The sequence below is a fragment of the Protopterus annectens genome, chromosome 14.part0 (genome assembly GCF_019279795.1).
Source record: "Protopterus annectens isolate FY-2018-M chromosome 14.part0, PAN1.0, whole genome shotgun sequence".
Classification (NCBI taxonomy): Eukaryota; Metazoa; Chordata; order Ceratodontiformes; family Protopteridae; genus Protopterus; species Protopterus annectens.
The window spans coordinates 510,308,242-510,333,683 of record NC_056748.1 but is presented as its reverse complement, the minus strand read 5'-3'; positions in this window follow the sequence as shown (position 1 = coordinate 510,333,683).

Here is a 25,442-nt window from a genome sequence, read left to right as displayed (position 1 = left end):
GGTTGCTGAGATAGCTGAATGCATGTGCAATCTGATGAATCTTGGCACCGGATAGGCAGCTGATTGTGAGTTTCCCCCTCTCCAACCTGGTGAGTGTGACATCCTTGTAGCTTAGTCTCTCCAATGACTAAAACATTTGTTTTGAGTGTTACATCTTACAGGCTTGGTAGGTGAGACACTGGTGGCGTTATGTGTCATAAGTGCTGTGGGAATGGTGTTTGTTGTAGCAGTCTTGTTCATAAGGTTCATAGGTAGGTACTAGGCTATCTGTCTGAAGGCATTTACAAGCCTAGCTGGAATGTGTTGTGCTTTCGCCGCCCCCTTAGATTAGTTCCCTGTGCCTCTGTCCAGCATAGCCATTGAAGTGATCCCCGGGGTAAACTTTTGTTTCCCATCCAGTCGTCAAGGTTTCTCTTGAAGAGGGTCAGCAAGGAGCTCTGCCTAATGTAGACTGGAATCCCGTTCCAGGGCATGGGAAGTCTCTGGGACAAGGATCTATCCCTCCAGCATGTCCTATTTATTGTTGTGGTGAGGTTTAGATCCATAGAGCATGTGGCTCGAGGGGATATGGTTTTCTTTAGGTGGAGCATGTCCATCGATTCTGGGTTGGACATGGCCTTGTATGTCAGGCAGAGATCACCTCTGAGTAGGCAGTATGCAACCAAGTACAGCTGGAGTTTCTTCAGTCGAGCTGCATAGAGCATCTGTTTGAGGCCAGTGATCCTCTTGGTGAGGTACTTCTGTGGTCTTTCTAGCTGTGACAGGTGTCTTGTAAGGTACATCCCAAATGGGGCATTGTACTCTATGATGGGTGTGATGCGTAGAGGGGCACAATGACCTTTTTTGATCTGGATGCAAACCCTTTTGTAAAATAAGTAACAAAGGGCCACAGCTCCAAAGGCAAAACAAAACTTTAGTCTGTGAGCGCTTTCGTTCTCTCAAATCAAATGAACTTTTTCAGACAAATTCAAACAGTAAAACCCCTCCTTATATAACCAAGAAATCACATGACCAATACAATGCATTACATCACAAGTTTAAAACTGATTGTTAAAAGGCATATACATATTTATAAAAATATTTACATATACTTTAAAAGAATTTTTAAGCACAAAGTGGAGAATTATTGATATATAATATATAAAAAAACAATCAAAAATGGGCATCCATACAAACCTATAAGTACATAAAATATTATATTATCTTATAAGAACATTCTATACTGAATTTCATAAATTCATTCAGCGTAATAAACTTTTAAGCTTGAGTAAACACATAACAGAACACTGCTCATTAAGGCCTGGGTAACTATGCGCATTTAAGGTAAGTTGCCACCATAACTCTTGTCTTTTGAGTAAAATGGATGTATGCCCACATCTAGGGCCCATTAATGGAGTTTCAGGGGAACAAAATTTTTGTGTTTCTACATACAACGGTCAAATGCAACGAGGAGGCACCAAAAAGGCGGCGAAATTGTGGAAAAAACAACCACTACAACAAACGGAGATAGTAGCAAACTGGGAAGTACAGCTTGAAGAAAATGAAAATGAGCCTGGGACTGTTATTTCTGGTGAAAAAAACAACCACAGTGAAGCTGCTGTTACTTTTGGTGAGCAATACAACCACAGTGAAGCAGCTGGACATCCTGTTACTCTAACCAGCAAGGTGACTTCAATATATTTAACTTTACTACTGTGACTATAGAACCTAATTTAATTGAACTTTTAGCAAGGGGATTGACATTTATACCAACGCAGAAAGCAAATATAGGCACTGTACTGATGGACTTTAAGCTCTACATACGTAAAATAAATTTACAGCTTTAATTTCATGGTTGTGAAATGAATAATGTGAATGAAAACAGGGTTCCTAGTACTTTTAACCCAGCCTTGCATCATGCACTAGCACATTTTGAAAAAATATGTGAAATTGATTTTAGAAATAAATTAAAGGGCTCTTATGCTCATGGGGGATTGTAAAAGAATATGACTAATGAAAATGTACTGGAACTAAATGCTTTGAGGCTTGCCAACATCAGAGTCATGAGGGGGGGGCTAATATTTATGACTAAGGATGATTATAACTGTAGAATGGAGGAAATGCTGAAACAGGACAGTTATGAAATGGTGTCTTTAAATGAACTTAATGTAGCATGCAGGAAAATAAGAGGTTACATTAATGATTTATTTATTTGCGGTCAAATAGATTTGGATATGTTTAAGTATTTAACAACATCAACACCTATCACACCTGTTATCTTTGGCACTACAAAGATTCATACGAACCTGGCTAATCCTCCTCTATGCCCCATAATTGATGGAAGAAATTTAGCCACATATGCTTGTGCTAAGGTGGTTGATGGTATCTTGAAAAATATGTAACAATGGAACACCAAATTTGTAAGGACTCCTGGTCATTTTTAAGAGACATGAATAATCATGAATGTAGTGAAGAGCTCAACTTTTTAACTGTGGATGTAAAAGACTTTTACACAGTCATCCCCCACAATTTAGGAACTGAATGGGTGGTAGATGTGTTAGTAGAAAGAGGTGCCCCAGCAAATGAAACTAGATTAGTTGAACTACTATACATCATTTTGCAGAACAATTTTTTCATGTTTAATGGTACATACTACCTACAGAAAAGGGGAGTAGCTATGGGGTCCCCATGTGGAGTTAGTTTCGCCAACTTAGTTATGGCCTTCTGGGAGCACCATTTTATGTTTACCAGAAGTAACATCAAAGATAAAATCATGTGTTATACGCAATTTTTGGATGATACATTTATGATCATAAATGGAGATGAAACTACAGCTAAGGAAACAAACAGTAGATGAGATCAATGCCAGCACATCCTTTCTGGAATTCACATCCAATTTTGACAGCGTAAAGACTGCTTACTTGGATGTGGAATTAACTAAGGACATTTTAGGGGGATGCTACTTATCTAAAATTCATAGAAATAAAACCTACTCTAACTCATTTTTACATTACACAAGCTGCCATCCACAATACCAGAAAAAATCTATAGTCAAAGGTCAGCTGGTTAGGGCAGCATGGATGATCACCTTGGATAGAGAATTCATGCAAGAATGCAATCATTTAAAACTAATGTTTGAAAGAAGGGGCTACCCAGAAGTGTTACTGCAGGGACTCATAAAAGATGTCCAAACAAAAAGAAGGGAGGGGCACTTCTCACCCATTTTGGGACCACCAGCCTTATTAGCTCATATGCTTGGCCCTGCCACCACTGAGGGTAATAGTGCTGACATAAATACACCAATGCACAGTAATAACAATAGGGATAAGAATGGATATATTGTCAGCTTAATTACTACATATACACCTTATGGTGAGTCCATGAGGGGCCCCCTGTTAAAAAACTGGTGTACCTTATGGGAGACACATATCTTAGATCTAAATTGGAGGCCCTATCAAGAGTTGTGTATAGGAAAGGAGCTAACTTAAAAAATATATTAGAGAAAGAGCATGCATTGTACAACAGGAACCCAGGAATGGTTAAATGTGAAGCTTGTGCCTATTGCAGGTACATAGGCATAGGTAGGGACTATACAATTGCTAACAGGCATTTTTCACTCATTGCTCGTTATGACTGTAATTCTAAAAGTGTGGTATATTTGGCAAGATGTCAACTCTGTCTGGCATTTTATATAGGAAAAAACGATTGTAGGTTCAAAGAAAGAATCTATGAACACATTTATAGTATAAACAAACAGAAAAAATTATGCTTTGGCCAGCCACATTAGGGACAACCCTGGACACCACTTCAAATTTAAGGTGATCAACCAGGTGTGGAGGGCCCTAGAGGTGGGCATACATCTCTTTTACTCAAAAGACAAGAGTTATGGTGGCAACTTACCTTAAATGCGCATAGTTACCCAGGCCTTAATGAGCAGTGTTCTGTTATGTGTTTACTCAAGCTTAAAAGTTTATTACGCTGAATGAATTTATGAAATTCAGTATAGAATGTTCTTATAAGATAATATAATATTTTATGTACTTATAGGTTTGTATGGATGCCCATTTTTGATTGTTTTTTTATATATTATATATCAATAATTCTCCACTTTGTGCTTAAAAATTCTTTTAAAGTATATGTAAATATTTTTATAAATATGTATACACCTTTTAACAATCAGTTTTAAACTTGTGATGTAATGCATTTTATTGGTCATATGATTTCTTGGTTATATAAGGAGGGGTTTTAGTGTTTGAATTTGTCTGAAGATGTTCATTTGATTTGAGTGAACGAAAGTGCTCCTAGGTTAAAGTTTTGGTTTGCCTTTGGAGCTGTGGCCCTTTGTTACTTATTTTATTAGTGCTTTATTTGTTTTTTTGCAAATCCTTTTGTGATTAGATGGGCCAAATAGAAGGATTTTCTAACCACGTTGGCAATGTGATTATCAAAGGAGAGATCCCCAGATCCCTTATTACGTCTTCCATATTTAGGGGGCTACCACACATGTGGAAGTTTCTGGGTACTTCTTTTTCCCAAAGGGGATGACTATGCACTTTTTGGCATTTAGCTTGAGGCCATGGTTTTGACACCAGGTATCTGTCTCATTGAGACCCTTTTGGAGGATGTCTGTGTCAGCCGGAGAGTCAATTATAGCTCCTAGCTTGCAGTCGGCTGTGAACTTGATCAGCCATAGTCCTCCTGTGCTTGCCTGTATCTCTGAGAAGTATATGCCGAACAGGAGGGGTCCTAGGACTGAGCCCTGAGGAACACCACTTGTAACCGGTTTAGAGTCAGACCTAGCTCCCGCAACTCTTACCATGTGGGTTCTGTCCATGAGCCAGTTGGCAACCCATCTCATGACGTAGAGGTTTATGTTCAGGCTGGTGAGCTTGTCTATAATACCGGAATAGGGAATGGTGTCGAAGGCCTTTGCGAGGTCTAGGTAAGCTGTGTGGACCACCTTTCCCTCATCTATAGCCTTGCTAACTGTCTCAAAGAAGTCCACCAAGTTTAGGAGGCATGATCCGCTTTTAGCAAAGCCGAACTGGGTAGGGTCCAGTTTTTGGAGGGTCTCAATGTCTCTGTTAATGAGATCCATGATGATGTGCTCCATAGCCTTGCAGACCAAGCTAGTCAGGTTTATAGGGTGATAGTTCCCGGGGTCTGTTGTGGCTCCACTTTTCTGGAGTGGAATAATCCTTGCTGTGCACCACTCTATGGGCATGTAGCCTGTGGAGAGGCTGAGTTTGAACAGTGTGTTTAGGTGAGGGGTTAGTTCATATTTGAGCTCATGTAGGATGCAGCCTGGGACATCGTCCGGTCCCCATTGATGCAGTTTTTGGTTTTGGAGAGGGCTGTTTTAACGTGAGTGTCTGTGATTTCAGGGGCACTACATTCTTCTGGTATAGTTATGGCCCTTTTGGGGGTGAGAGGGGGTGAAGTTTGCACTGAACCTGTCTTCCAGGATGTTGGCTATATCGGTCGGTTCAGTGTATTTTGTGCCATTCTGCACTAACCCCAAGCAGATATGAGAACTGTCACTTAGATTCTTGACGTAGCTAAAGAATGCCTTGTGGTTATCTTTGGAGTCCTTGGCAATTTTTTCTTTTGAAGCTAGCCTTGGATGATTTTATGAGGGATCATAGTTTCTTGCTGATACTGATCAGGGATGTCTTCCCTTCTTGGGATTTTACTCTTTTCTGTACTAGTTTCCTCCTTCTATTGTATACTTTGTTTATGGCAGGGGTCCAACCAGACTGGCTTCCTTTTCTTGGAGGAGTAAGTCTTGGTTATGCTTGCAATAGCATGATCCATGAATTCTTGTAGGTGCCCGTAAAGTGCATTAGTAAAGGCTTTGCAGCTTGGACAGCATTATCCTTTAGCATGGGGGCTTTGAAACTTTCCACCTCGGTCTTAAGTAATGTGAAGTTTGCATTTGAAAAGTTTTTTATGGTGGTTTCTTTGACTGGGGTGGGGTTGGAATGTGGATATCCGGAATGATTAGTTTATGGTCAGATCTAACCAGCGAGGGGTTGACCTCCAGTGTGGAGCACCGGTCGCCCATGTTGGTGATGACCAGGTACAATATGTTGTCACCTCTGGTGGGGGTGTTGACCAGTTGATCCAAGGCATTTGAGTTTATAAATTCTAGGAAATATTGGGTAAGGGAGTTAGTACTTGAGTAGTTCTCAGAGTTAATGTTTGGGTAATTGAAATCACCCAATATCAGGGTGTTTTGTAGGACCTTTATGTTTCCCAGTGTTTCCAGAAATGCAGAATGGGGGTCCTGGGATGTGGTGGGTGATCTGTAGCAAGCTACAATTTGAATTGCAGTTTTGCCCGTTGTTAGTTGCACGTGGATGATCTTTGCAGCATTGTGCTGTGCCACTAACCTGGAGATGTGGGTATCCTTGATGAATATGGATACGCCCCCGCCTTTTGTATTTTGGTCTGGGTTTTGTGGCCAAAATGTATGGTACGAGTTGCAGCCTGGTAGTGCTGGGGTGTTCTCTGGAGCCTTAAACCAGGTTTATGTTACTGCACATACATCGACTTTCTCCATACTGAGGAGTGCCATGAGTGCGTGCATTTTGAGGTTTAGACTTCTGTATTTTGGAAGTCTCTGCTGTCTCAGTAGATTTTTTGAAAGAACCTCTGCGTAGATTGATTTTTGTGTTAGAATGTGCTACAGCTATATCTAAGGGAAAAACTGTTGAATTTATCTGTCCGGCAGTGAGTGGTGCTGTGTGACATGCAAACAAGCAGAAACATGCTTAAATACCAGAAGGTAAAAACTTAGAAAAAAAAACTTTAGAAAGGTTCAAAAGGAACAATGAGGATGCCTACTCCAAGCCCCAGACAAACTACCCTTCACCTGACAGGTTCCAATCAGCACAATCCTTTCATCAGAGTGTAGAAGGGCCCTTTCCAATCCAAGATGGCCTGGAAAGCATGCAAAGAACAAACAGCCACTACAAAGAGACCCAGATGAAGCAAACTTGGGTTATGCTACAGCTACTAGCTACCCTAGTTTTGACAGGAACCATTAGAGAATGTTGAACACAGCAGAAAAATAGCAGTGAGACACTAAAAATGTTTAAAACAGCAGAAAATAGGCAAAGAGACTAAAGAATGTTTTAAGCAGCTAACACTCTGGTTATTTTAACACTGCTTGGTGGGAAAACCAGAACAAGCAGAACAGATAGCTTTGCAACAGTGAAAAGTACCAGCACATACTTAAATCAAATTTTATTGCTTTCACTGTTTACAAAGCTGTGTTTTGCTATTTTCACTGTTAACAGACACAGCAAGGCAGACAATTGCAGTACAACAGTGTAGTTTAGTACACAGTTAGTAAATACAGTATAAAAGTAGGTAGCAGAAAATAAAAAAAAAGTGCAGTAAATAGTGTAAATAAGCAAAAAAAACAGGCAACTTATATTTTATGGGAAGATTAGAAGCCTCTAGTTGTCTGGTATCTCAGCTCAGAATTGTGGCTGGTAGCCTACCTCAGTTCAGTGTGGTACAAACAAGCAGAAACCTGCTCAAATACAGGATTTAAATACCAGAAGTTAAAAACTTGGAAAAAAACAACTGTGTCTGGACTATCCTACAGCTACTAGCTATTCTAGTTTCGGTGGGAATCACTTGAGAATGTTTAACACAGCAGGAAAGTAGCAGTGAGACACTAAAATTTTTTAAAACAGCAGAAAATCAAGGAGACTAAAGAATACTTTAAATAGCTAACAAGTCAGTTATTTTAACACTGCTTGGCAGGAAAACCAACAAGCAAAAAAGATTGCTTTTCAACGGCAAAAAATACTAGCAAATACTTAAACAGTGAAAATGTCAAAAAGAGCTTTGTAAACAAAGAAAACAGTAACAACATTTGATTTAACAGGCACAGTAAGGCAGACAACTGCAGTACAACATTGTAGTTTAGTAAATAAATACAGTATACAAGTAGGTGGCAGGCAATTAAAAGTGCAGTAAATAGTATAAACAAACAAAAAACAGGCAACTTATTCAAGAAATCCTGCTGTAGCAAACTGCTAGCATCACAAATCAGCACAGTTATACAGACATAGTGGCATATGCCACTATACAGCAACAAAAATGGTAAAATGAGTTCAATGCTTCTACTAAATTTTCAGGGTCATATAGCCTCAGTTCATTCAGGTACTCTGCTGTTCACTCTGAGATGCTGATCCAGCAGAAATTCTGGTCTTCACTACCACTTGAGTTGCACACAGAATGAGTGCAGTCACCTGACATTGGTATTTCACAAGCCACAGTATGCAAGATGTAAAAAAAACAATGATGAAACAAATAACTGTGTTCACTTTCCGTAAGATTCGCCAAGTGAAAAGTTTCACATTTCTTATCACTTGTAAATGACATCTGCCCCAATCTATCATACTGTAATACCATGGACCAAAGGATCGCAACTGGAATTTTAATTAAATACGCTGCCCTGAGTGCCAAACCATCATTACGAGAGTCTAATCAAGACAAAATGAAGTGTAGAAGAAAACAATATTTCAGTGCATTGGCAACATGGCAGCTTAATTAATATCTAGACGGAAACAAAAAGGTTGTGAGGCATGAAAAAAATAAATTATTTTTTAAATACATTACTGGAATGCCAGTCAAAATCAGGTATAAGAAAAACAAGCAGCACTCAACTCAAACCACTTCTCCTTGCACTGCAGTTCTAATTATAATTTATATTCAGCTTTATTAAAGTACCAAGTAACATGCTGAAAGTAGCAATACCCCCACTTGTAAAAATGTTTCTTATCCAAAAAAGACCTGCTGCCTGACAACTATCTACTTGTTTCATGGGGAAAACATGATCAAAGTAAAAAATGAAAAGCAAACAAGATCAAGACACATTGCTTAAAGGATTACTGTACAGGTTATGGACCACACGTGATACATTGGCATTCTGCTTAGTTTATGAGTAAAGTCTGCAAAGATGACTGCAAGTCTCCAACAAACGTAATGAGCTTCTGAAAATGCTGTAATCCTGTCCTTTATTACAAATACTGTCATATGCATTTCAATAACTAAGGCTTATACATTCTCTAGTTATGTAAAGATTCTCTGCATGGCAACAACAAAAAGGCTTTTTCAATGTTGATAATTCTTTAACAGTATGCTTATTAAAGCTTACTAGCATCTTACAAACTCAGACAAGCTTAACCGATGGTCATTAAAGCATTGCTACTTAAACACAGAGCAACAGGGCACTGCGACATCATGCATTTTCTGAATAATAAGAAACATAAATCAACAGTATTAAAATATGACAGAAAAACAGAACATTTTGCAAAATCAAGGACAGATAAAAGCCACTGTTGTACTTGTGTCTACCTTGGATGGGGGAATACTCTGCACACTTCCACTGCATAACTGCTCCTTGCCTTGCTTGGACACCTCCAGAGTCACTACATGGGGGTGTGGTGTGATGCAACAAGTATGTCACAATTTGAAATGTCTCTGGCTGACTGTGATAGCTCTGACACATTTGTCATACCGCTCAACCTCAGAGCAAGACATTTAAACAAAGCCATACACAGAAGTGGGACAAAGGCCCAAATATAAGGACATTTTTTAAATATTGCTCTTATAAACTTAGAAAGATAATAAAATAGTAGTAGGTCTTGCATTAGTATGAATTTTCTGAAGGATATGAAATCTGAAACTCAAATGTCTGTCATTATTTTCTAACTTCTGTCTTTAATGATTTGTCACTAATTTGCCAGAAAACCACAATGTTATGAAAAATGGACCAAAAATGTGATGCAAAATTATAAAATTGCCACACAATACATCTGGAAACCTGTCAAAGGGACACTTTTTTTAATATTAGTACCGTTAACTTGAACATCTGACAAAATAAGAGAATCTACATGCATTTCTGAAATAAACGTAATCTATAACTCTGATTACTACAGTTATTTATAATTGTAAACCCTCCATGTTTTCTTTCAAAATTGCTATTTTGCGGAGAGATTATTAGGGGGAGAGCAATATTTTGAGCCAAAATTGGGGACAGTTTAGAGGTTTGGATATTCTTAATTCTATGAAGTGATTTATTTGCACATACCTTTCAACCTCTTAATGCAGAAAATATGGACAAGGACAAATATATTGGGGGAACATACAAACAGTACTAAAATTTTCTCTTGTATAAACTCAATTGATAGAATAACAGGTCTTGCTTTAGCATGCATTTTTCTGAAGGTTATGAAGTTTGAAACTCAACGTCTATCATTATTTAGTGACTTCATTCCTAAATGATTTGACAGAAAACCACAAATTTTATGAGGAACAAACTAAAAATAAGAAGCAAAAATCTATTCACTCTGCAAAAAATCTGGACAGTTGAGAGGTATAGTTCAACCGGGACTATCTTCGAGTTTGCCGCCACCCCCCCTCACAAAATCATGGTCAAATGGAGCCTCCCCCTGCAGCCATTCCAATGTCCCATTACGTGGCTATTTCGCCCCATTTACCATAAACACTGTAATGCGAATACTGCTTTACTTCTGTGATGATTTGGATTTAATTTGAAAGTTTTATTTTGCATTTTACAGCGCAAACACTAATAGACCTGCTAAACAAAGCAATGTTGTTTCACAATGAAAATAGACTTAGCATTAAAACTTCTCTGCCCTTGAAACTCACATTCATTGAAACAGCATTTAAACCCACATTCAAAGAAAATAGATTTTGCCAGTGGCAGATAAAGATTAACTTTGGGCTATTTTCAAATCACAGGCCCCTTGCACACGAAACATACATGTGTTCTTTGATACACCTTCCTGATTGTATTAAATAATATTCCTTCTATAATACAGTACAGTTGTTAGAGGGCATTTTGAATTTACAGTTTTGAACATTTTTCCAGTAAACAATGAACCAAAATGCATGCACCAATAATGACATAACTGCCCAATCTAGAACATTTCCATAATAAAAGTCTACTCAAACTTCAACAATCTACCAGTATCAGTAAATATGCGCAATCTCTGAAGAAGTAAATGTCATCTAAATAATTCCACATTAAAGAGATCTGAAATTAATGAAGAGGCTGCTACTAGCAAGCAACTTTATGTTTCATCTACGAATAAAGTGCCTATGTTACATTAAAAATGATAAGCTACTAATATTGCAACAGGGAATGGACGGCAAACTGATAACAGCTTCATAGTTACTAGGTATCTTCACCAAAAAGGACTGTAGCATCCTCCCCCTTTACAACACAGTATCAGCAATGCATCTACATATTGTGGGAGTAGACCCCACAGCCATCTGCATCAGAAGCAAGTACACTACCTGTCGTGCTGTTAATATTACAAGCAGACTCAGCATAAGCAGCACTAAACTTCTTTTCCCCTGCAGCTCTCAGCTCCTTGTAAAATCTACTAGACACTCAGCAGTATCTCAACTTTGCAGCACAAGAAATCTGGAAAAAGTCAAAATGTATTGGGGGGGGGGGGCAAAAGCCCAAAAAACAGGGACATCTTTTAAACATTGCTTGTATAATCTTGGAAATTTGCTCGAATAAAATGCTGTGTTACTACCATACATTTTACTGCCATGTCTTGAACCCAGGACCCTCTGCAAAACAGTCAAGAGCAACATACCACTATGCCAAATCAGTTTTGTGAAAGACAGGAAGACTGAAACTTAAACGGCTACCATTTAGTGAATTCAGTTCTCACAATAGCTGTCAACCTCTCAGCACAAAACACCTGGACAAAGCCAATAATGGGGGAATATAGCCCCCAAACATTCAGTGAATTCAATTCTCACCATAGCTTTCAACCTTAGCACAAAAACCTGGACAAAGCCAATAATGGGGGAATACAGTCCAGAAATAGAGATAAAGTTCAAATATTCATCTTATAAACTTAGAAAATTGCTAGAATAAAAGATTTTGTGTTACCATGCACTTTCTGAAGAATATGAAGTCTGAAATTCAAATGCCTGTCATTTTTATTTATTTAACATTTGTAACCAGGAAAGTCTGACTTGGAACAAAAGCCAATTTTCAGCAGGGGCCCAGGGAGAAACACTCCAGACACATGTCTTTGTAACATGGTAGCTTAGGTCCGGTAAAAACACACACACCTTGCTTCAGTATAGTACCTGGTGTCCCTCGGTAACTGCAGCAACTTCAATAACACAACCTCCTTCCCCCAGTAGCTTAGGTCTGGTAAACACAAACACACACACACACCTTGCTTCAATATAGTACCTGGTGTCCCTTGGTAACTGCAGCAGCTTCAATAAAACCCATCCTCCTTCCCACAGTAGCTTAGGTCCAGTAAACACACACACACACCTTGCTTCAATATAGTACCTGGTGTCCCTCAGTAACTGCAGCAGCTTGAATGACACATCCTTCTTGCATAAGCACATCCTCCTTCCCCGCGAGAGCAGGCTCCAGCCTGCGGATGTTGCAGTCCGGATCTTTTCCATTCTATGCGGTCATCACCGCAAAGAATTCTGGGCATCAGAGTACTGAGATGCCTTCTTCCTACTCTGGACTGCTGTTGCAGCAGTCTGGATCTCCTCTGAGTTCCACGATTTGCTAAGTGCGCATGCACGGAAGTTTGGAAACATTCCAAGGCTTTTTCCATTTGTTTTTTTTTTTTGTTGTTGTCTTTTTCCTTTTCCACAGCTGGGGGGGGCCTGCAGTCCTATAGCACGAGCCGCCTCTGAGTAATAAATACATACACACACACACACACACACACACACACACACACACAAAGGATTTTTTGTACTGAGCTGATTGTTGATTTGTCAAATAGTTTCTTAGCAGCTTACATCAAACATAGTAGTTTCACTGGTTGGCTGTGAGGTCAACTTTTATTTGGTTGACTGTGGCATAAAAAATGATTTTGTCTGAATATAGCATTCATATATACAGAAAAAAGGAGTGTTGCAGGAATCCAGTTTTAGAGTTAGGGAATGATCAGGAATTTAGATTTGGTGGGGGTTGAGTTTTAGGTTTAGAGAGGGGAAGGAAAGAATCAGGGAAATTAGGTTAAGGGGGGTTGTAGTTTTTGGCAGCAATTGAGGACTTTACGTTTAGGGAGGGGGTTTGGACATTCGGGCTTACATAGCAAGGAGTCAGATTGGGTACTTGGTGGGAGTTTTTGGTTTATAGATTAGTTTCTGGTAGGGATATGTAGTGTATAGGATCTGTTGGGAGGACAATGCAGAAACAGGAGACTGGGTTAGTGTGAGCTCAAAACCTGATGTTTTGAGCAAGTGGCAGCTAATAGGTGTGTTGCAGGCTACTAGTATGCAAGTAACTGGTGGCGATTTATGGGCGTTTGTGGTGGTTGTTTATGTTGATTGTAGCTAAAAGTTTAAATGTTATTTGTATGGGATGCAGTTTTTTCTTTAAGCTAAACTCTTTACAGGTTACTTTTGATTCTGAACACTTGAGCACAATCTACTGTCAGAGATAGGCAACAACTGAATATGCAGTTTCCTAACCCTTTCTATAGCTTCATTATGGTTTTTATGTGGATTTAAAATGTATTTTATTACTAGGGCCTGACTGCATTTCCTAGATTTTGCTATTTCAGCAATATATTTTATTTACTTCTATCATGATGGTGGGTGTCAGTTACCTGTTTTGACTAGACACACCTCATTTGCATACTTTACCTTGCTGAATGGCTCCCTTACTTCCCAAAGGATGCTGACAAGCTTGTTCTGGGGGTTGTAGTGTCCCCTTAGTCACTGCAGTTGAAATTCTGTCAGAAGACAATCTTGGCAGTAGTTATGTCCAACATCATGCAACACAAATCATACATGTAATCAATGTTAGTAATAGTGAGCTGTTTTTTTACACTAGCAAGAGTGATCAGAACTCATTTGATCGCTTCTGCTGATGTTAAGTCCATGCAAAATTGTGAACAGTGGGGATTGGGGAATTTGCCCTTTCTCCACTGTAGAGTGATCTCTGAATTGGTATATATAATTAATAGGTGGCGTGTGGGTGCAAATGTTTTTTTTTTCTGGTATATTGCTTTAGATCTTTCAGGATCAATGTTTAGTCATTCTACTTTTGCGTATTTCAATATTTTTCTGTACATCGCATCCAACATTACTTCTATATGAAACATTCAGCTGATGTTTGACAAAGGTGACAGATTTGCTTGTTAATGATTACTGGCTTGAGTTTTTGGCTTAAAAATATCAGTGTTATTTTCTGTGATTCCTCAGCTGTTTGAGTGACTTCTGTTATTTCTACATCTTATAATAAGACAGTGCAGAGTACCAAGGCTTAAGCATGCTAATAAATTCTGACTGTGTGACTGTCCAGTTGATGTGACCACCAAAGAAATATCACTGAACTACTTGAGAGTTTTACAAGTATTCCCTCTCATTTCTTAGTGTGCCATTAGATTTGATAAGCTGCAGCAAATACAAAAATCATTTCAGCTAGTACTCCATGAGCGCTCAAAGGTTGCTTTTTCCTAAAAAAATAAAGGTTACTTTTTCCTGTGACATTATAATGTAGGTAACCAATACACATGATTGTTGGGAGGTCCATTCTCTCTTTTTACCAGTGCCAAATCATAAGCTGAAAAGAGAAGATGATGAAAACTGTATTTATTTTACAACAATCAAAAATGCATATGTATCATGTACTCTGCACTGTCTTATTATAAGATGTACAAATAACAGAAGTCACTCAAACAGCTGAGGGATAAAAACTAATTCCAGCGAATGGAGTGATTTGTTATCCACAACGACTTTAAAACAAACTACACTATATCAAACCCACCAAGGTCGGGGGGGTGGGGCTATGCCAACTAACTCCCTTCCCTTAGAAAAATGTTAGATTTCAGCATGATGCTCTTCACACGGAAGAATTACCTAATATAATGATCATGTTCGGCTACTCACATATAGCCCTGAAATGTTTTCTTATATATTATGTAATATCCACAAACACCCAGTAGTAAGATACTCAAGATGGTGACTGTTTAATATTTCGAGACTTGTTAGTACAAGTCCAGAATAGTGAGACTGAATGAACAAAGCTGTTGACTTGCATATACTTAGCCTGAGATTGCTGTTCCTCAGAATATTACCTTTTCTCCAAGGTCTTGTGATGACAGAGTTAGCATATGTAAGTTTTGGCATGGGGGTAGGACATGCCACCCTCATTGTGGGGTGCAGTGACCCCCCCCCCAAATACAACTTTATAGTGAGCAGAGATGTTCAGCATTCACTGTTCTCCTTTATTTTCAGACATGTTTTTCATAATTCCAGAGTTTGCATGTCTGTGTCTTGGAATTAAAATGAGCAGCTGAGACAATAACTATTTAATGTTATGAGACTAGTTAGTGGGAGCCCCTGAAAAGCGAAACTGAATGACTGAAAACGTGGACTTCTACCAAGTCTAAGACAGTTGTCAGAATATTCCCTTTTCTCTTAGATACTGCAGTTTCAGAATTTATATATATATATATATATATATATATATATATATATATATATATATATATATATATATATATATATATATATATATATATATATATATATAAGCTATATATATATATATATAAGCTGGGGTGTGGGGACTTGCCCCTGCATAAATAACTTTGCTGCTTTTGGACTTCTTTTTGGGACTCTCACTGCCAAACCTCAGAATCTCAGAATTTGGGAGCCACTTGAGACCCTTAACATTCCTCGAAGGGGACAAAGCTTTTGTCAGGTTTTCAGCACTGCACAGTTCTGCAGCAGTTTAAAACTCTGCTTCATACAAGACTGAGCATTTCCATGAAGCTGGACAGTATTCTTATGTCCGTCATCTCTCCGGTTACAACTTAACAGATTCAAAAAGCAACATTGCATGATATATCATGAAGGGAAATTTAGCTTCATTTAGGAAATGTTGTATGCTGCACATCTCTGTGCAGGTTAAGAAAATGGGCTGGACTTATTAAAATCTACACAAACAGCAGAGAGTGAGATAGTGCAACAAACCTGTGCAGTACATTATCATTTGCCAAGTCTAGCTGTTGGCAGAAAAAGGCACATATATACAACATTCAGAAAAGAAATCCCATATAGCCAGAGCACACGACATTCACAGCATGACTGTTACAGCAGTTACTTTATCAAAGAAGCCCACTTCCTTGGTCACAATCTAATATATTCCACTTTGACCTCCACAGTTCATAGCTATGATGTCACTGAAAGCTAGCCTGGCAATGACACAGCTGAACCCACAGGTGTGTTAGATACTGTGCAGTAGGTATGCCATCTCCAAATCACGAGGATTTGTTTGTACAAATATTTTAATGACCTGGTCTATATTAATTCATTAAAAACTAATTCCAGCAAATGGAGTGATTTGTTATCCACAACGACTTTAAAACAAACTACACTATATCAAACCCACCAAGGTCGGGGGGGCGGGGCTATGCCAACTAACTCCCTTCCCTTAGAAAAATGTTAGCTGAAGTGAACATTCAATAAATGGCCATTCACTGGTTTGTCTTGAATGAATGTCTTTTCACACGAATTAGTTTTTGACAAATTAATATATACCTTCAATGACCATATCATTATTTATACTTTCTGTTTTGGGCTGAGCTTAGATGTGGGTGTGCTCAATCTCTTCTCTTAATTCTTGGACTACAGGAAGGTTTGCATTGGTTAGGTAGTATAAATTTCATGTAATTACCTTCAGCCATTTGTAGTTCAAACTGTCTTGGCAACACAGATTCAATACATCAGGCTGGACTTAACTGTTATATGTAGATTGCAGTTTAGAATACTGGCACTGGAGTTACTCTGACTGTAGACTGTGTTTTCTATTAATTCCATTTGAAGGGGTGGTGGGCTAGCACTTCCCCCAACCCCATCATTCTTTAAAATTATCAAGGAGGGGAGGTTGTTTAAGAGGAGCAACAACCTTCCTTACAAAAAGAATTAATGGCAGTGTATTTTATTTATTTATTTTAGATTTATTTACCGGGAAAGTCCATCTGGACAAAGGTCCTTTTTCAGTGGAGGCCCGGGGAGAAAAGCTGCACAAATATTTTACAGAATAGTAATTCAAAGAGCAGGCAAACACTACAAAGTCAGAAGAGTTGTCTGTGTACTTTTATGCAGAGCTTATTACCACAATATCATAGAGTGCATCAAAGTCAGCATAAATATGCTGACCAAGGGGCTTGATTCAGAGCTGTTCCACTTAATTATTTTCAGTCAGCATAGCTTTTAAGTGTTCCCAACTGCATAGAATATTTTTACCTTTTTTTGGGTAGTCTCTGCATTCTTTTTTAACTAGATCCACATTAAAACATTTTTAAATTTAACAGCAATACTATGTAAACTGAAAAAAAATTATCAGAATAAGATCTATAAATCATACTAAGACTTTTAGTGGTTGGAAAAGCCTTGAAATGTTGCTGTTGAAATACCAAGACTCTTAATGTGTTAATTGTACAAGATTACCTTCACAATTTACTGTAGTCCTAACACTATATAACAGTATTTGATGTTGAATTTCTTCATTTATGAGTATATATTGTGAATGTTAAATTAACAAAAATTTTCTTAAAAAAATGTAAGTGCTTATTTAATAAACACACAGCTTTATGCATAGGACAACAATGCTTTATGATTTATGATCTACAATGTTAACCGACAGCAGTTAAGAGCTACATGCAGAGGAAGAAAAAGTGTTAAGCATGACATTGCTCTTTGGCAGGCTGGGAAGTAGAACATCAATATGGATTTTTATCAGGGTTTTCCTTCAGTTTGAATGAGTTAAGAGGAGAGACAGACAAAGATACAGAGGCAGACAAATACAATAGTCTGATAAATCTATTGCGGCATTCAGAATAAATGAGTGAAAGAGTGCCAACTATGTCATTGCACAGTGTTCAGCAGTCTTTACTGTATACAGCTGAGATGTTATAATTAGATTCCCTTGGCATAATGTGAGTTTGTTGCAAAATAAATACAATAATTTTCTGGTAACAAAAAGTTAGCAAAGGGCAAAATGTTTGATTCATTTGGCAGGATGGACTGTGGTTTACATTTTTCCACTAAAAGTCACACTTAAACGCGTTTGGTCTTTGGCATTATTCTTGTTGGGACGACAGTAATGTATCAGTGTTTTGTGCGATGAAACAATAACTTTCCTGGCTCTGATTGCTTGGTATTTTCTTCTGTATTTAGCTTTCCTAGTTGTACTTATGTCTGTGTTTTCGGTATTTTGTCCAGTATTCTAAGTATTTGGGTAGGCCGCCAATATTGTACTTTTTCTTCCATAAAGTTAATAGGAGTAAGATATGTTTGATATTAGCCACCTCCCACTGAGTACCTATTTTGTTGCTTGTTTCTTTGGTCTCAGTCTCATTGTTTACTGTTATTCGCAACTTGGAGGGACAGATTTGGTTGGGAAATATTTACTTGAGTTTAGTCCATATAACAGGGCTAAGACTGATTTAGTTTGTCAGTTTATTTAAGTTGCTCTGGAAAATAGTGCATTTGTTTTTGATGGTGAGTACATTTTACAGACTTCTGGCATAGCTTTGGGCACTTCTTATGGCAATAGCTATGCCAACATGGTGCTTACCCAGTGGGAGAATACTAATGGTTTTAGTTCCATTGATTATTCTAGATATATTAAATTCTATTGTTGCTTTATGGATGATATATGTTTGTTATGGACTTACTGTTACAAAGTTGTATAGTTTTATTGAGTATTTGCATGGGACTACCTCTTTCTTGAGATTCTCCTTGAAATTCTCCATGACTAGTATTGAGTTTTTGGATGTCAAGGTATACAGGAATCCTGATTTCTCCTTTGGTACTAGACTATTAAGGAAAGAGTGCCATAGGAACTCCTTGCTCCATAGATCTAGCAGATATCCTGGACACATTTTTCGAAATGTGGTTAAGGGTCGAGGCATGTGCATTTCTGGGTTAAATGTGAATGAAGATGGATATTCTAGTGACCTTAAAGATTTGAGATTGAATTTTATTGAATGAGGATATACAAAGAATGAGGTAGAACATGGGTTGTTGCAGTGTGTACAATTAAGGGATACTCATGCTAGACCATATTTTTATTCCTAGCAACTACTACAATAGAGCTGGATGTTATAGAAACAGAGAAGTAGCCTTTTTCCCTACATTTTAGCAGTGATGTTAATGTAATTACTAATGTTATAAAGAAACACCGGCCAGTATTGATTACAAATGACAAGATAAGGGGGATATTGAGATCTTCCCCCATTTTAATTTTAGAAATAAGAAGTTCTTGTAGCAACTTTTATGCTATTCTGATAGTTTGAGGAGACATCAACATTTAAATGAACCATCGGGTACTTACCCATGTGGACATTGTAGTTATTGTAAATACATAGATGATACGAGTTGTTTTACACAGTCTGATTATGTTTTTAGTTTCTATTTTAAGGTTAGGACCAGTTGTATTACTAGGGATATTGTATATTTGGCTTATTGTGAGGTTTAAGTTTATGGTCATTGATAGCTTCCTGATAATTTACATTTGGGTGATAATTCTAAATTCTACCGAGAGAGTAGAATTATGCTGGATCACCAAAATACGAGTCGATATGGTCTCTGGCCTTAGTGGAGATGTTTCTCTAACGCCAGTTTTGAAAGACTGTAGGCTATGATACAGGTTTTGCAGGATGTTATGTTTGTTTTTGTTTCTATTTATGCTGCCTGCATCTTTATTTGTGTTTCATTTTTATGAATGAGTTTTATGTATGGCCCTTTCAAAGTCACTAATTACATTATGTAATATGTCCGACAGCAACTTTGTAGCGGGGAGATGTTGTGATGTGATTGGGTATTTAGCTTTGAAATTTTAAATTTGATTGGCCTTTACTATTTTACTATTTTTATAGACATTTATATATATATATATATATATATATATATTTATATTTATTGGTGGATTATGTCATGGTCTGATGATGCAATTGTTTTTTATCACGAAAATGCTTACGATTTGTAATAATCTCTGATATTTTTATTTTAGCTGCCATGTCACAGTCTTTGTTTTTTTTTTTTTTTCTTTATACCTTGTTAATTTTTATGGGCCCTGTTTATCCCGAGTTTATGGATTTTTTTTTCTTATTAAGGCAACACTCAGCATTGAGAAAGGGTATTGGAAGTGAATACAAAAGGCAGAGGTGCTATACAGGTGTCCACTTATAAAGATGGTGAAATATTACGTATTCAGTACATGGAAATATACACTGAAACAGTAAACCTTTCCAGAGACATGCTAGTCACTGTAGAGGGACGAGAGATTAGCAATATTTTATTTCAAAGCACAATTAAAGAAAACTGCTGTTGCAGAGACATTAGAAAAATATTCCATTTCAGGCTATATCTGACATAATAATGAAGTCTAAATGTCCGATAAAATTAAAAAGTTGTAGTGATGTGGTCTGATGAAGCAACATTAAGTTGTGAAATCGCTTACCATTTGTCTTATGCAATAAAGTACAGTGACTGATTTCCAGTGTGCAACTTTGGTGCCTTAATTTACTTTTGCTGTTGTTGTGTGTTTTGAGCACCTCAGTGTACCTGCAGCCGTTTGGTTTTTGCATCTTCAGACCATGCAGAGATGTTGTCCAGAAATGAGAGGACTATATGATTACATATGGCAAATTGGGCGTATGCTTCAAGCAGGCAGAAGGAATGCCAGGGGCCTATAAAAAATTAATAACAGATCCACACACGTAATTTAGTACCATTTGTCTGAAACCTCGCCTCCAACAGAAGAAATGGGCTCCCCACACTCTAGGAGGCACAAATGGGCCATATGACCGTCAGTCTAGGAGGACCAATTTGGCCAAATGAATGGCATGAGGGTGGCTTGATGGTAAGAGGGGGGATCAACTGAATACACTAATGAGGCATTACCATTTTACTGCTGCACACATTGATCAAACTAAGTAGAACAGTGCAACACCATATCACTTCTAAATATAGTTACACAAGCAAAGATAACCTAAAGTGGTTGTCAATGGCTGGCAATTCAGCAAGTTGTAAGTTACAATATTAAATTGTGAGGTACAAAGGAGGAGCATAAGAGAGCTGGGTGGGCTTGTTTTCCAGAATAAAATGTTTCTGCTTCATTTTTGTGTGATAATGGCCAGTTGTCAATGCTGCAGGCATCAGCAACCAGGGATTTGAGGCACTTCTATAGCTTCTTCTAAAGAACATAAAACATATATTTATGTGCCTGCAAGTTTATGCATTCTTTTTTTTTATAAATGGTTAATTGGACTGGTATAAAGGACCACGGCTATGATATGAACACAAGGAGTAATTCTATATAACCTAGGAAGCATGCAAAATAAGAAAAAGTGAAGGAAAAGAAAAGAGGTCATACACATAAACGAATAATAAAGTGAAATGAAAAGGGTCTGGAAACCTGTTAGTGGCATTGTTGGCAGTAGTAGGAAACGGCACTGTAAGTGAGCTCAGCTAAGGAAAATGTAAAAGCAGAAGTCATGCCAGACTTGAAATGGTTTCAGGATTTAAGCTGGGAAGGACAAGCTAAGCTGTCGGTTGGTCCTGGCCTTGGGTAAAAGGTATCCTTAAAGATAAAGCTAGTGTAGACAAATGACCTTGTGGAAGAATCTTTGTGCAACAAATGCAGAATAACAGAATATTCTAGAAGAGGTGCAAGGAGAAGAAATATGCAATGAACAGCAAAAAGGAAAGGAAAGAGTCGCAGACTTGTAATGCTTGATTGATAGAATAGAACAGGAAGAGGGTTTTGCATTTACTAGGGAAAGGTGAATATTATCAAGAAATGAAGAAAATGAGGACTATAATGGACAGGGTGTAGCTGAACAGGGTAAGGCTCCTCAAACTGAATGAAAGCCTTAAGGAATATGCAAAGATTTCAGGAATTTTAAAATGAAGTGGTGGTGGTGGCGGGGCACAGGGAAGAAAGAACAAATAATGCAAAGGATGAACTGGGAAAAAGAAATAATAAAAGATAAAAGGGGATACTGAAAATTATAACATCATTTTGTAATGCCATGACCCATGAAAATATCTACCATTATGATGTGTCAAACTCTAAGTTATGCTTCTGCCTGTTTTCTTTCCCTATTCATTTTACTCCCGCACTAGAATGTTAGGAAGCACTAGGGTACAGGCTCTTAATATTATATTGTTCAGAGGAAGGCGACTAGACTTGAGTCATCTTAGGCAGACAACAGACTGCTACCTGTGAAACTGGAAAAGGTACAACTGCATTAAGGATATAAGAATATGGATTTGGAAGGGGGATGTATGACCTACCATAATCTTATGAACATAGACAACAAGGAGATACTCAGTATAGGTAAAAAGATTGGTCTGGAACTCGAGGAGTAGGCTTGGCACTGATTATCAAGATAGAGTATGCACAAAGTCATGGAATGCACTTTAGATGCAATGACTTGGGGAATGAAGTATGAAATGGGCCAGTATACCTGGAAAAGAAATATAAAGATAATGATCTTAGGATCATAGGAAGTTACCAGGCTAATGGCCCTGGGGCCCTTACAAGCCTAGCCAAAAGCTTATCCCCAAAAAAGAAACCTCAGTCAGCACCTGTCACCCCTGTCAATGAGGGACACAGGTGGAACCCCTGGGACAAATTTGTGGTTTCCCATCCACTCTTCTGTGATGACATCATCAGTGATTGCCAAATTAGCACAAGTAGAGATGCTTAACAGTTAATATGACAGGTCAAGGCATACAGACCTTAAGACACATGACACAGACAATCTTTATGAATGGGTACTGAACCCCACTTAGTCAATGACTCACATCCCATATAATACAAAGTTATGCTACTTCATATACCACATATGTTACATCCTCCCTTTTATTAGAATAAAGAGGCATTATCTATATACAGCACATGTATGTTTATACAAAAAAAATTCATAAAGTTATCACTTCACAAATTTATGATATTGACCTTGCATGAGATGCGGTACTTGATGAGTCTGCTATAGTAAGTGTAGCAGCAACTCTCTCATTTCAGCAATATCACAAAAGGAAATAGCTAAGATGTCAACAGGTGACTTGCTTGTGAAGCTTTTATCTGTAGATTTCATGTTAGTTTAAGATCTTAGGTGGGTCCTAATGGACCCAGTTTTCACACTTAGGAACAAACATTTTTACTGTAATTCTTTATATTTCTTCCCTCCTCACATCTGATCATCAGCTGACACCTGCTCTTTTCCTGATTTACAGTCATTTGCCATGTCTACTGGATCCACGTTAGCCTCACTGTTGCTCAGCCTGACCTCATCTGGAGCAAGTGAGGAGATAGAGAATGCAAATGTAGCCCCATACTGCTGCCAGGGAGTGCACTCTAACCCTCTCCCACTCTGCTGCAGCCATGTAAGCTGTGGAAGTGCTGCCTACAGCAAGAGCATATACATGCCCTAACCCCCCTGTCACTCTGTTGCAGACGTGTTGCCTACAGGAGGTGCACGTGCATGCCGTAACCCCCTGTAACTCTGCTGCAGAACTGCTGCCTACAGGAGGTGCACATGAATGCTGTAACCCCCTCCAACTCTGCTGCAGAAGTGTTGTCTACAGGAAGTACATGTGCATGCCCTAAACCTCTCCAACTCTGCTGCACAAGTGCTGCCTACAGCAGGTGCACATGCATGCCCTACCATCCTGTGACTCTGCTGCAGAAGTGCTGCCTACAGGAGGTACACATGCATGCTCTAACCCCTCCAACTCTGCTGCAGAAGTGCTGTCTACAGAAAGTGCATGTGCATGCCCTAACCCCCTCCAACACTGCTTGCAGAAGTGCTGTCTACAGGAGGAGCATGTGCATCTGTGTGCCTGCTAGCTCACACAACCTCCTGACCAGGTGATACACCACTTGCATCACACAGCTCACTTGCCTCTTAATGCTGCTACTATACTGAGCCTAAGTAGCTTCCTTCCCTCAAGATGGACAATCTGGCATCAGGTGCTTATGCCCATCCTCCATGCCATTTGGGCCCTCCAGTGCATATGTCCATGCCGCTTGTTGAACATGGGTCATCTGGCACACAGTAATGGCTTTATCCTTCTGCATCATGGGGCCAGACTTTCTTCTGGAATTCTTGCTAAGTTTTCCTCTTGCTTCTATATAACTACATATCATATCTCATGACCAAAAATATATTGAGGTCTGGTGTTGAGTTAATACAATTAATTGGATCTTTTGACTCAGATCCTGACCCAGCCTTTTTCCCTCCATCTACAAGCTTAAGTTTTTTTTAGTTATCTCTGTAAAAGCTCTGCTGTTAGTATTTTACTTTTTAGTAGTATTAAAGAAAACACCAGCAGTAGCTCTGATCCATTCATGTTTGATTATGGACAGCGTGGAATAAATGTAAAACATGGTGTGCAATGCAGTATCAGATGCATCAAACTGACGGGTCATAGTCTTGATTTTCTTCTATTGATGACTTCTTAGCTTTACATGAACTAACAACAACAGCAAAGAAACATGGCAACATGGCACGCCCAATCAAAAGTCAGGACGACATACAGTTGGTGAGACTCGATGAAAAATCTGCTCATTATCAAAGACAATATATGTTAAACAAGGCAAGTTAAACAAATAATTAAGTACACAATCTGTTTTTATTGTCGTAAACCTCACATAAGGCGATGTGTTCAAGTACATGTTTGGTCACAATAGCTTAATTCATTGGTTATGTCTGGTTGTTAAGCAATTACACATCCATGCTTATAGGGACACCAATTTCTATATGGTTGTTTCTGAATGGAACTAGTCACCACAATACGCATGCAGAGGTCACAAAACATAGTTTTCTACTATACCTTCAAACTACTTTTTATCACTAAATATGTACACACATCTTTTTTTTATTTCAGCAGACATTCAAATCCAGTGTAAATCAGATTTTTATTACAATGACAAATCAAAATATGTTCTCTAGCAGTTCTCATTTTCTAAGCACAACATTATTTTCCTGGGTGGATTGGACTGGAGATTAGTGGACAATACACAAGAATAAACAATCAACTGGATGGACTGGCATTCTTCAGTTTCATCTTTTCATGTATTAGTGCTTAGATATGTGGGTCTGGTCACTGGTACCAACTTTATGAACTTTGCTTGCTTATATGCCCTTTGCACAGCACTGCCAAATATATTCTAATCCCAAATCTAGATTTTGGCAGGTGTATTTATCAAACATCACCTCTTAACTGCAAAACATATCAAGCACCTCAGATAACAAAACTCAGAACATGGCTGCCTTAAGCTTACAGTCCTGAGACATCATTTCTATTAGTATGAGGTTTCATCTGATACCTGAATATGCAGTTTGTTAGTTAAGCTATTTAGAAGTCACTTTAACTAGCACTTATTA